The 11760-nt window shown below is 38.2% G+C and overlaps 1 long non-coding RNA gene and 1 pseudogene across 1 annotated transcript; both read left to right on the top strand.

Moving 5' to 3' along the window:
- Nucleotides 1-828: 828 nt before the first annotated feature.
- Nucleotides 829-9811, top strand: LOC113107929 (uncharacterized; annotated as a pseudogene).
- Nucleotides 9812-9906: 95 nt separating this feature from the next.
- LOC113107189 (uncharacterized) lies at nucleotides 9907-11068 on the top strand. Its single transcript, XR_003292622.1, has 3 exons — nucleotides 9907-9952; nucleotides 10331-10438; nucleotides 10737-11068. It is a non-coding gene; the product is annotated as an uncharacterized LOC113107189 (long non-coding RNA).
- Nucleotides 11069-11760: the final 692 nt, after the last annotated feature.

Raw genomic sequence — 11760 nt, 5'->3', positions numbered from 1 at the left:
GCCACTAGCTGCTGCTAATAAAAACAGGGAAACAACTCTTACTTCTGTTTAGAGGTAACATATAAATGATCCCCGGGAAACCGTTGTTTTGTTTCTTTTTCCTCCGCTTCTTCTTCTTCTTCTTCTTCATGTTGTTCTATACATTTTGACTGAACGTGTGACAAAATGTCGATCTCAGTCACCATCCACTTACACTATATGGGAATATATCAATACGCAATGAAAGTGAATGGTGACTGAGTGACCAGTCACCTATCACTAATCTACTAAACTAAAGTCATACAGGTTTGGAACCACGTAAGAGTGAGTAAATGGTGCCCTGATTATCTTTTTGGGTTGAATTATGCTTTTAAATAAATAAGCAGACGTTTATTGCAACCAGGCATGTCAGGAGCAGGGTTAGTTTAGTTCTAACCCTGCTCCAACACACATGCCATGTTGTTTTCAAGTAAGCCTGAAGGACTAGCTGGATCAGATTAACTCTAAACACTGCAGGGCCGTGGCCCTCCAGGACCTGAGTTTGACACCCCGTAATAAACCATACAGATTGTTTTCTTTTAATTATTATTAGACAAAAAGTTATGTTTTTCTCCTCTATGACTAGAATGACTGGAGGGCCAGTCTGTCTGTGGTGCAGGCAGAAAAAGCAGAGGACGAACAGCTCATCAGCGCCATCCTTCAGGCAGTCCAGCAGCCCCTGCGCAAGCTCTTCAATGTTCTGTCCTGGGAGGACAGAAAAGGTCAGAAATATGGTTTCTGTTCTGTGATAATTCACATTAGATCATTAGAAAGTATTATTAATGAAATGTATGGGTGTGATAAAATGAATTACATTTAATTGTGTTAATCTTCTTAATAATATTTCTGCTTCTGACAATCAAAAATGATGACATTGCAAAGAGGGCTGATGAGCAGAATGTGAGGGCTTTTTACAAATAATTCTATTCAAATTGACATTGCATATGTGACAAATTCTAATTAAATATATAATGCATACTTTTTTAACATGTCTCATATGAACATTAATACAGAATATGTGTATTTAAGGCTGTAGAGGATAAAGCCTGTGCTAAAGCAGGACTGAGTTCTGCCAGCATGGACTAGGGGGGTAAAGAAGCAGCAAAGGGGAAGAAAGCTGCCGACCAACCAACGACACCAATCTCAGTTTTATTATGGTTATACCTTTCAAATTATATTACACATTGTATGCAGAATATGCAGGCTAGCTCAAACTGGAAGACTAATGTTATATTTGTATGCATGCAAAATCAAAATGTAAAATCATTCCGTATTAACTTGTCTTGTGTTCAGAAGTAGTGACACTTAAACAAAAGAGGCAGTGGGAGCTAGATGCATTCTGGAAACAGCTGGATCAAGTCTTGAACAGTGGAAATATGGGATCCAGGCACAATGATGTTGCCAGGTTGAACTATAATGTGAAGATTCATGTGCTTCCCCAGGAAGAAGGCAACACTGAAGCAATGGTGAATGGAGAACAAGAAGTACACCTTCTTCTACCTGTGATTCATTTTTTTCTGTTTAATATGTGTTGTGTGTTGATTGTAATAATATATCTTAAACCCTTGTTTAAAAAAAAGGGTTGCAGATATTACATTACTTTATCTACCACCACTGTCTATAGCTGGCATTTGGAGCTGCTATATTTGAGGGGGTGGCATGTCTTGTATATGACAGCGTGGACTAGAGGAGACAGTACAGCCATTATCTCAGCTGTATAAGGTTTATCCAGGTACCAGATGCCTGCAGATCCACCAAGCAGTCCTGTCCGCAGAGCTCCACTGAGGTACACATCAGCCTTTATTAGTGTTGTTAATATGACAAGGCCTTTCCACAATTTATGACATTCAGTTAATAAAGTCATGACATTAAATGCTGCATGCATTACAAAAAATGAATACCTTCTTAAAATGTCTTTAGTTGGTATTAAAAAAAGTCTAAATTTTACAATCAAAAAACCTGCAGAAACCCTGATTGTAGCAAGTGCAGGTTTTTTTTTCTTCTCAAATGCAGTACCTTTTAGGAGAGACTTCTTGTGGCAGGATGTTCATGTTGTTTTTTTGGTGGTGATATTTTTTGTGGTTTATGTTTTAGGCTGTACAAACCCCAAGGAAGAAAATTAGCATCAGAGGTAGACCCAGGTAATAGACATGATACACTATTAATGAGCTTTCGTTTTACATCTAAAATAAAATCACAATATAAAAAAATTTACAAAGAAATTTAAGATTTAAGTTACACCTTCTTCCATGGATGTTCATGCAAAATGTAATCTAACAACAATAACATTTATTAAAGTTGTCATTTAATTAATGCTATGTTATTTAAAGTGAGACCACAAAATACTCTGCAAACTCGAATATAATTTTCACATGGTGTCAAAATATCCTTAAACTGAGCCTTTGGGTTTCCTCAGCAGAGCCAGAGTCTCCTGTTCTGAGCACAGAGGTGGATATGAGATTCTACTGGACAGGATTCCAACTGAAATCACATCTGTGCCTTTTATACTGCATTGCATGCTAGAGCAGGTAAGGGCACTTTATAGGATTCAACATAGTCTTTAATTTGAAATAATAAAAGACTGTTGAATGCATCACTGTATGAGCATACGGACTTTATAAAAAAAATAAAAAAAATTGCTACTACTTCTTATTTGATTAACATTTGCACATAGGTTTTACACTCAAATGGGTACACATGCCGTTCTGAGCGAGGCACATCTACTACAAGATGTATATTTCTTTGAAGATCTGGCTGCTAAATTTGTCTTCCTGTGTGATTTTTAGGTGGTGGCTTTAGAACAGGAAGGATCTGTTGATTCAGAAGAGGACTGTGATAAAACACATCAAGATCTAATCAGTTACATGCTCTCATCTGTGCTGAGTCTGCCACAGGTTGAAGAAGTGCAAAATGTCACAGAGTTTCAAAATCCAAATCTAAATAATTTTGTTTTTATTATCTCTGCTTGTGTAATAGCAGGATCTCATGAATGATCTTGAGATGCAGAACATCTCAAAGAATACTGATCAGAAACACCCGCTCCTGCTCAGTCACCATGATGAAAGAGCGAGAAGACTCCATCAGCTTCCTGTGAGCATGTGAACATATATTCACAAGGTTCATGACAAAAATGTTTGAAAGCACACACAAATGTTTTATTCTGTGCATTCGCCTTCCTGGATACACTGAAAATGCTTTTAACCCTAAAGTCTACTGCATCATATTAAGGCAAATTTCTAAGTCCTCTAAATTATCAACCAAAAGTGTTGTACACTTATGCATATTTTACAGGTCCTAGATGGTTTTGATGTCATCAGAATTGAAGCAGACATCATGAAGACAAGCCATGTGTGGACCAACCTGATGTCCAGATACGCTGAGAGCCCCATTGATAGACTGACCAGATCACAGGAACTACTGCATTTCTGCACAGTAGATGAAAACGGCTGTATCAAAGGATCTCAATCAGATCCTCCTAAACCCACACCATGGGACAACCCTGTTGAATTCACCAAACGCCTGTACTTGAGCAACAGAAGGACACCAGGTGTGACGAGAGAGCACAAGAGCAGCCATAACATTTTATTTCAAGTGATACAAATACATTTAAAATCCAAACAAATATTTTTAAAGCAATGTTGAAGTCTTTTGTTGTACACATCAGTTTTTATTATTTCTTAAGGATCAGCTAAAAGCAGTGCTGGGACTGATGCACACATGGTATGACTGAAGTTTTAGGGGAAAAAGCAGAAATTTAAGATTATATAATTTCATTAAACATATCATGAGCAAGTGATTGGATTTCAATATATTAATAAATTTAATCAAAGCAGGGTCATGAAGTAATTGTACCAGATCTCCAGAAGTCATTGATTCATCAGCTGGAACACTGGTATATTTGTGAAAATATTCAAATGTAACTCCCTTTGTAATCATTAACAATATCATAGTTAACTGTAATTTAATTACAGTTTACATTACATTAACAGATTACAGCTACATTTATTTTGCAATCAAATACGTAATTTAGTTACATGTAACTAGTTACTGCCCAACACTGGTCAGGTCTGATGATACAAAATAAAGAACTGAATTTTTCAAGTGTTGGAATGGAAATGGCAGATGAGGGATGAAACAGGGACGTTCACAAACTGTCTCAGACGAATGTCCGCCGAGCGTCCGCCAGCGAACGTCAAAAGGTGAACCAAATCTTGACCCAGCGAACGTTATAAAGCGGACCAAATCCCGAACATTATAAAGCGGACGTACTGCCGACCTAAGCAGACGTTCGGAACGTCAAGGGGATGTCCCCTGTTAGTTGGGGAACTGACTCATGATTCGCGATTCCCAAACTGACTCAATGATCTCGCTACGAACTCCCGAACTGATTCAAATGATTTGCGATCCCGAACTGACTCAAATGATTCGCGAACCCGCTACGAACCATAGACAGTAAAAGCTTGACGACGTCTGCAACCTGTCTGACGGATGTAAATCTTCTAAGTGGCTTTGCGTGCAAACTGCCATCCTTAATCTTGCAGAGACGGCGAGCTTGAGCGGGGAGTTCTTTGTCGTGAGTGAGCAGGAGTAAGTATTCTGATTAATTATTTTGTATAGTATTTTAAAATGTAACGCCAGTACGCCATATTAAGTTAATTGCCTGCGAGCTTCTCCTCCTGTCTGTACGGTAATGCGACAGAGAGACGAGTGGTTATGACGCAATCGTTAGCCTATTTTTTACAAAAACTGTTTATACGGGGCCATAATGTAACATAGAAGGTAATGGAGCCCTTTATACATTGTCGTGTATCTTTAGAAATAAATAATGGACAAACGGAGTCTTTAAACGCCTCAGATGTAAAGTTATTCGCTGTCAAAGTGAGGCCAAAATGAATGCGAGTCAATGGGAACGCTAACGCAAGTGAAGTTCTGCTAAAAGATGGCAGCCCCCACCCGACTTCAACTTCCGGTCGAGTTCCTTGCCCACTGCTACGAACTCCCGAATAGACTCAAATGATTCGCGATCCCTTTCCAAACTCCCGAACTGACTCAAATGATTCGCGAACCTGCTCCGAACTCCCAAACTAATTCAAATGTTCCGCGAAGCTGCTCCGAACTCTCGAATTGATTCAAATGATTCGCGAACCCGCTCCGAACAAAAAAAGGTCCCCAAGACGTCCCCTAAATGGCCTCTGCAAACGTCCCCCAGACGTCAACGTGTAGGGTTTGCTTGACGTCGAGTGGACGTTCGCGAAGACGTCCTCCGGATATTCATGGGGACGTCCACAGGACGTGCAGCGGCCATTCAGGACATTTAGGGGACTTTCGCTTTAAATCCTCAAAATGTCATTTTATTGTACTTTTAAGCTAATCAAAGACAATAGACATGCTGTATGAAGCAAAATACGTTTATTTTAATTGAACAATCATAAAGTTGCAGGGCTATTTTCGTGTGTGTGTGTGTGTGTGTGTGTGTGTGTGTGTGTGTGTTTTGGTGGATGGTGTGTCCGTGTGTCTCTGGTTGTCAGCTGTGGTTAGTCGATGGCATTTCTTCCTATTGTCTTCTAACCTAAAACAACAAAATGAACATATTCAGTAGTGTTATGACTTTATATGTCTAACGTTAGGTCTATCATTTATCCATTGACAAAAGATTAGTAAAGACTGAAATTTAGCGGACATAACTTATGCCTTTTTGCCGCACGTTAGGCGTCTCAGTATGTATTTTTACCATCTGGAAATTAAATATTTAAGTTCAATATCTGCCAATATTATATATGTTTAATCATTTCAGCTTTACAAGCTAAGCTTGGAGCAGCCACGCGGGACAACTTCAGAAAAGGTTTTAAAAGGTAAACTTCATCAAATGTAAGCATTTGGAGATAAACAGTAGTTACGGTAGATATAATATCTAATAATATAAAATAATAAATACCTTTTTGACCAAGCAAAAGCGAAAACTCAAGGCCATGTCTGAGGAAATCACCAGATGACCATTAACTGTCACTAGCGACTGAGCATTGCCATGGATACATGCCGCGTGCCCTAAAGTGACGTCATTAGGTCATGTGCTCTTTTGATCTACAGCTGCTTGGATCCTATCTCCAGTGTGGCTATATTACTTTTTTATTAGATCTCCATGTAGTATAGCAGTCTTAAATGCAATAACTAAAATAATTTATTTCCTAAATAACTTTTCTTGTCGGCTTACCAACAGTTTATACTTAAAAAAAAAAAAAAAAAGCGGACCAAATCCGAACGTCCGCCGAACGTCCGCCAGCGAACGTTATATAGCGGACGTACTGCGGACCTAAGCGACGTTCGTCCCCTGTTTGCTGGGGAACTGACTCAAATGATTCGCGATCCCGCTCCGAACTCCCAAGCTGACTCAAATGATTCGCGATCCCCAAACTGACTCAAATGATTCGCGATTCCGCTAAGAACTCCCGAACTGATTCAAATGATTCGCGATCCCGCTACGAACTCCCGAACTGACTCAAATGATTCGCGAACCCGAACCGAACTCTCGAACTGATTCAAATGATCCGCGAAGCCGAGGAGCCGCTCCGAACTCCCGAACTGATTCAAATGATTTGCGATCCCCAAATTGACTCAAATGATTCGTGATCCCGTATCGAACTCCCAAACTGACTCAAATGATTCGCGAACGCGCTCCGAACTCCCGAACTGACTCAAATGATATCTAATTTAGAACCTAACCAACATTTTTCCATTATAATACTCTGTCCAATTACCCGTTCCTGTAGTTGCTGGTCTATACAGATGGCATTGGCCACAGGAAACCAGATTGTGAGACCTATGAATTTTGCTCTTTTCATACAGTACTGGCTTGCAGCTCTCCTGCAGTCAGAGCAAACTGAATAAAACAAGAGGACAAACTCTCCAACCTCCTGTGGCCAATGCCATCTGTATAGACCAGCAACTACAGGAAAGGTAATTGGACAGAGTAGTATTATAATGGAAAAATGTTGGTTAGGTTCTAAATTAGATATGCATTGTTTAGCTTGGCATTCAATTCATCATTACTAAATCTCCAAAACCAATCTCTCCTTCAGAAATATGTGTTTCTGAGGTGCCTGAGGTACATTGTGAGCCCAGAGACGATTCCTCTCTTCCACTGTTCCTCAATCTGAATGTATCTCTTCCCAGTGGACTTATCCTGCACTTTGATTGTGAGGACTCAGCAGGTGAGATGCTTTTTTGTGTACAAAACTGATTCATGCACTGTAAAGTTTATCCATTTCTGCTCTGTATTAATCATGATAAAACATTAGTAAACGCACACTGAGTTGTCATGACTTTTACTGGGATTGACATAGTGATGGTGATAGTGGATAGTGGATCACGCTGATGGGACGCGTATTAGCACCTTCTTCCAGCAGGGGGAGCTGCAACAACATCTGAGCTCAGGTGCAAGAGTACCTTAATGCAGTAACATTATAAAAGGTTCTTACAGTGTTGACAAAAATAGTGATTAAATCTGATTTCAGGAGAAAAACTGGTTAGTGTGGAAAAAGCTGAATTTGCAACGGTAATAACGGACTATGAGGGAAGAGCATGTGATGTTATTTTCCGGGATGGCACCTCCAACAGTGCAACTGCGCATAGATCGTATAAAGTAAGAGGATGGATGGAAGAAAAGACCTATGTGAGATTTAGGTGTCAACATCATGTGTAAACCTCTCCTCTCTTCAAATTAATTGTAGGTATTTGCTTGAAAAAAAATCGCATTGCATTTTGTTTGCTTACCAAGTGACGTTTAAAATTTAATAACTGTTGTGTCTCTGAGATTGTTTGTGGTGCATGAGGACTGTTCAGCCTCAGATCTGCTGAGAGCTCAAGATGTGGAAGAGCACCATCCACACTGACCCACTACCAGACTCTCAACGTCAGGACACTTTGCATTTATCCTGTGCATTATGTTACTGACCATCCTTTTAAAATGCAAGTTTACACAAATGCAGCAAGTAAAATACTTCAAGTATTGGTATCCTGATTGATTCCTCTTCAGAATCATTTGGCATAACTCTGCTAAGGCCCCAGGCATCAACACTCATTGGCTCTCATCCATGCCAGAGGATGACATCATGCCCACACACCTCAAATCCAGGAAATGGGAGTCATTCCCGGCTGCATCTGAGGTAATTCATAATCATTGTAGGTGTAAACATCCTTTTTGTATTAACCTGCTGTGGCACAAAGAACTCATTTGCTTTACATTCTCAAAACAAATCCACATTAAATATCCAATCATGTTTTTGCTCCCAAACAGGTTTGGAAACGTCTCTGTTTTTTAAGCATGCAGTTTAGTATGGATTATTAACTTTAATGCCTCAATGGTTTGTTTTCATGACTGGTGTTTAAAAGAAGACTCCAGGACCCCCTTTGGGGACTACCCTTGGTTGTAGTCTTGAGTTGAAGGAAAAACTGCCAAAGTCTAGTTCCATCCGCATGCATCCGGTTTTGGAGTGCCCTGATGTGCTGCTTGTGCGTCAGATTACCCAGCATCCACCTGTTACTGAAGAACTGCGCAGGAACCTGCAAGACAAAGTCAAGGTGCCCTAATTCCTTTAACACATACTACTTTAAAATAAGTATGGTTTAAAGTTAGGTTATCTCTTTATTACTTTTCTGTGATAGTATAGTGTGAAAGTAAAACCACAATATTTTCACTTCCCTTCAACATACATTGTTTTGCAACTGACCAGCTACTGACTGTGATTTAGTTTTTTTTTTGACCTAGTGGTTTGAATATACACATTTATATTCATGCATATTTATATATCATTATATTCCAGAATATATTTTAAATATATGTGAAATATGCCTGGCTTTATGCATTTTTCAAAATAAACCTTCAAATACCCAAATATACTACAAAATATATCTCAAGGGGCAAAAATACATGTTGTGTACATGCAAAATGTAAAAAAAAAAAATATATATATGTATATATATATAAATTTTTTGATAATATATTTACATTTAGATTGACAATAAATAAAATGGCCCAAAATATGTGAGGAAATACAAGTAACCAAAAAGTATTAAAATATATATTTATGTAAATATATTTTCAAAGAGCAATATGATTTTTTTGCATATTTTAAAATATACCAGAAATATACCTGAAATGATATTTTTGCTCCATGGGTCTTATCAAACAGACGTATTTGGAGCAGCTGCTGCAGAGAGAGAATCAGTGGGAGAAGATGGAGCTGAAGGACCCTCATACAGCAGAGGAGAAAGTTCATCAGAACCATTTACTGCAGTTTGTACTGGTCAGACAGGATCTACATTTTTTTATTTATTAATAATTTAATATTCAGATGTCTATAGGTCATATTTATATATTGTATATGCTGGCTTGAGTTTAAATACATTTAAAACATAACGTTTGTTTTAGTCCCTGCGTGATGCTGTAGATCCTCCAGTTGCAATGGAGATAAGGCCTCTGTGTCACGGGTGCGTACTGGACAGAGGACTCAGATGCAGAGTAAAGAAAAAGGAGAAGCTTTATTCTCGCCACAAAACACAAAATAACATAAACAATAATGAAATGCTCTGGCGCACACAGAGATTTCCGAGCTGGCCGGCACACTGCGGACCACTCGCGCTGCCGGATCTCCGAATTACGGATCCTTTGACACAAGAACAGAAGGTGAGACTGATACTGAGAATCATGCAAAACATGGGCAAAGACAAAACAATCTACTCACGACCACAGACAGAAAAGCAGAGACATATAAGGGAGTGGGGGAACGAGCGACAGGTGGGGAAGAATCAGCTCGTGATCTGCACAACCCCGCCATGATCAGCGCTGATTGCCCAGACCACGAGCTACTGAACAGACAGGACAACACAGACCACAGGGGAAGCTGAGACGGCACCCTGCACCGTGACACTCTGTCAGGTAAGAAAATTTAAATAAGAAATATTAATAGATTATTCCTGAATATTTAATTTAAATAAAATTCTATTTATTTTAACTCTTAATTTATAGTTATTTAATCCTCTGATGTACAGTTTACTAAACATTTCAACACTAATAATCATCAAAATATAATCCTCAGAGTTTCTTAAATTATGCAAAAGCAGTGGTACCCTTTTAAAAGGTTCTAATATGTACTTTTAAAGTACTAATATAGCTTAAGGCACTAATATGTATCATTTACGGGTAAATTAAATTACAAAGACCCAGTGACAGCTTTGTACATTTTTTCTTCTGAGAGTGTAGTAAATAGCAATAAAAAAAAAGTAAAGAAGTAGTGACGTTCTCACTGTTTGCCAGTTTTTGTTTCCTGTGGCAGCTGATGTGGCTTCTCTATACTCAAGCAGTGTGAGCAGTTCTAAATACCCACAAGCTACAGGAAAAGAGAGAAGAGAAAGTTACCAAGTGGTAATCTCCTGTCTTATCTACCATGTAAAATATACACCAGAATAAGCTATTAATAATATGCTTATTGTGGGTTAATTAGCTCAGCCAATGGACTGGTATTTGTAGATAAAAAAGCAGACCACAGATAGTGTTACATAAGGTGTGAAAGAGCATAAAGTGACTAATTGCTTTTACACTGTTTGCTTTCAACTTCTCCCTTTGCAGTGTCAATAAAAATAAGCAAAAGTCACTGTGGAAAAACAGGATTAATCAGCACAGGTAAACAGTTATTCTGTTCTTCTAATGGTTTCGTTTTTAGAAGGAAAGAGGGCGATGCAAGGATGTTTTGTTTGGCCAACCTTCAGGCAAGAACTCCAGGAGCAGAGAAGACACAGAAACGGACTCAGACACCATATCGTTACGCCATACTTTCACCCTGAGCTGAAGGAAATGCCACTCTTTACACATGAGGCTAGTACAACCACCTGAATATTTCTTAAGAGCTTAATAGCAACCAGTTTGTCTGCATTGTTTATTTAGATCAAAGATTCCTAAACATTTTTATCAGTCAAACCCTAAAATATTTGCTTTAATATTTACCTTCAAAAATGTTACGCATTTGCATTTTCATGATTCTTGTATGTTAGTAAATTGCCATGTGACATGCAGGTAAACAAATGAAGTAAATATGTTTTATTTGTTAATTATTTATTTTAATCTCACATTTTAATGATTTTAATTATTAGTTCTCACAAAACCCCTCTATATCAGAAACCCTTGTATATAAATGGCCATATTGACATCTATAACATATATCATTATATCACAATTCTAGTCTTCTGTTAGGATCTAGACTTGAGCTCACTCTCCCTAGATCTTCCACCATTCCCCAGAGCGCAGCGCTTCTCTATTGCTTCCTCATCAGGAGGAAGTAGTTCATGTGAGCTTTAAAGAATAACAATAATATTTAAGTTTTATTTTTAATGGAAACTCTTCAAAACTCTTCATAAACTTTGAGTACTTTAGCTGATTCTGCAAATACTGATGCATTTAAAAACTTGTGACAGCTTTGCCAAGGCATCTGTTATTATTCAACATTTGCTGGAAATATCTCACTCCAAAAATAGTGAAGTGCATAAGCCATTAAAATGCCATATCAAAAGTTACACAAAATAAGTAGATCTTTTTTAATCTCATACTGATCCGCTCAATAAAAAAATATAGGCAAATATTTCCACCCAGAAATATGCAACTGCAATTGCTTAATGCCAAGGGCAACATAATAAAGTATTTATAAAATTTCTTTACCAATAGTTGTTCTCAGACATTCACAGTATTTATTG

The sequence above is a fragment of the Carassius auratus genome, chromosome 8 (genome assembly GCF_003368295.1).
Source record: "Carassius auratus strain Wakin chromosome 8, ASM336829v1, whole genome shotgun sequence".
Lineage (NCBI taxonomy): Eukaryota > Metazoa > Chordata > Actinopteri > Cypriniformes > Cyprinidae > Carassius > Carassius auratus.
The sequence above is the reverse complement of the archived record's forward strand: the minus strand, read 5'-3'. Positions and strand labels throughout refer to the sequence as shown.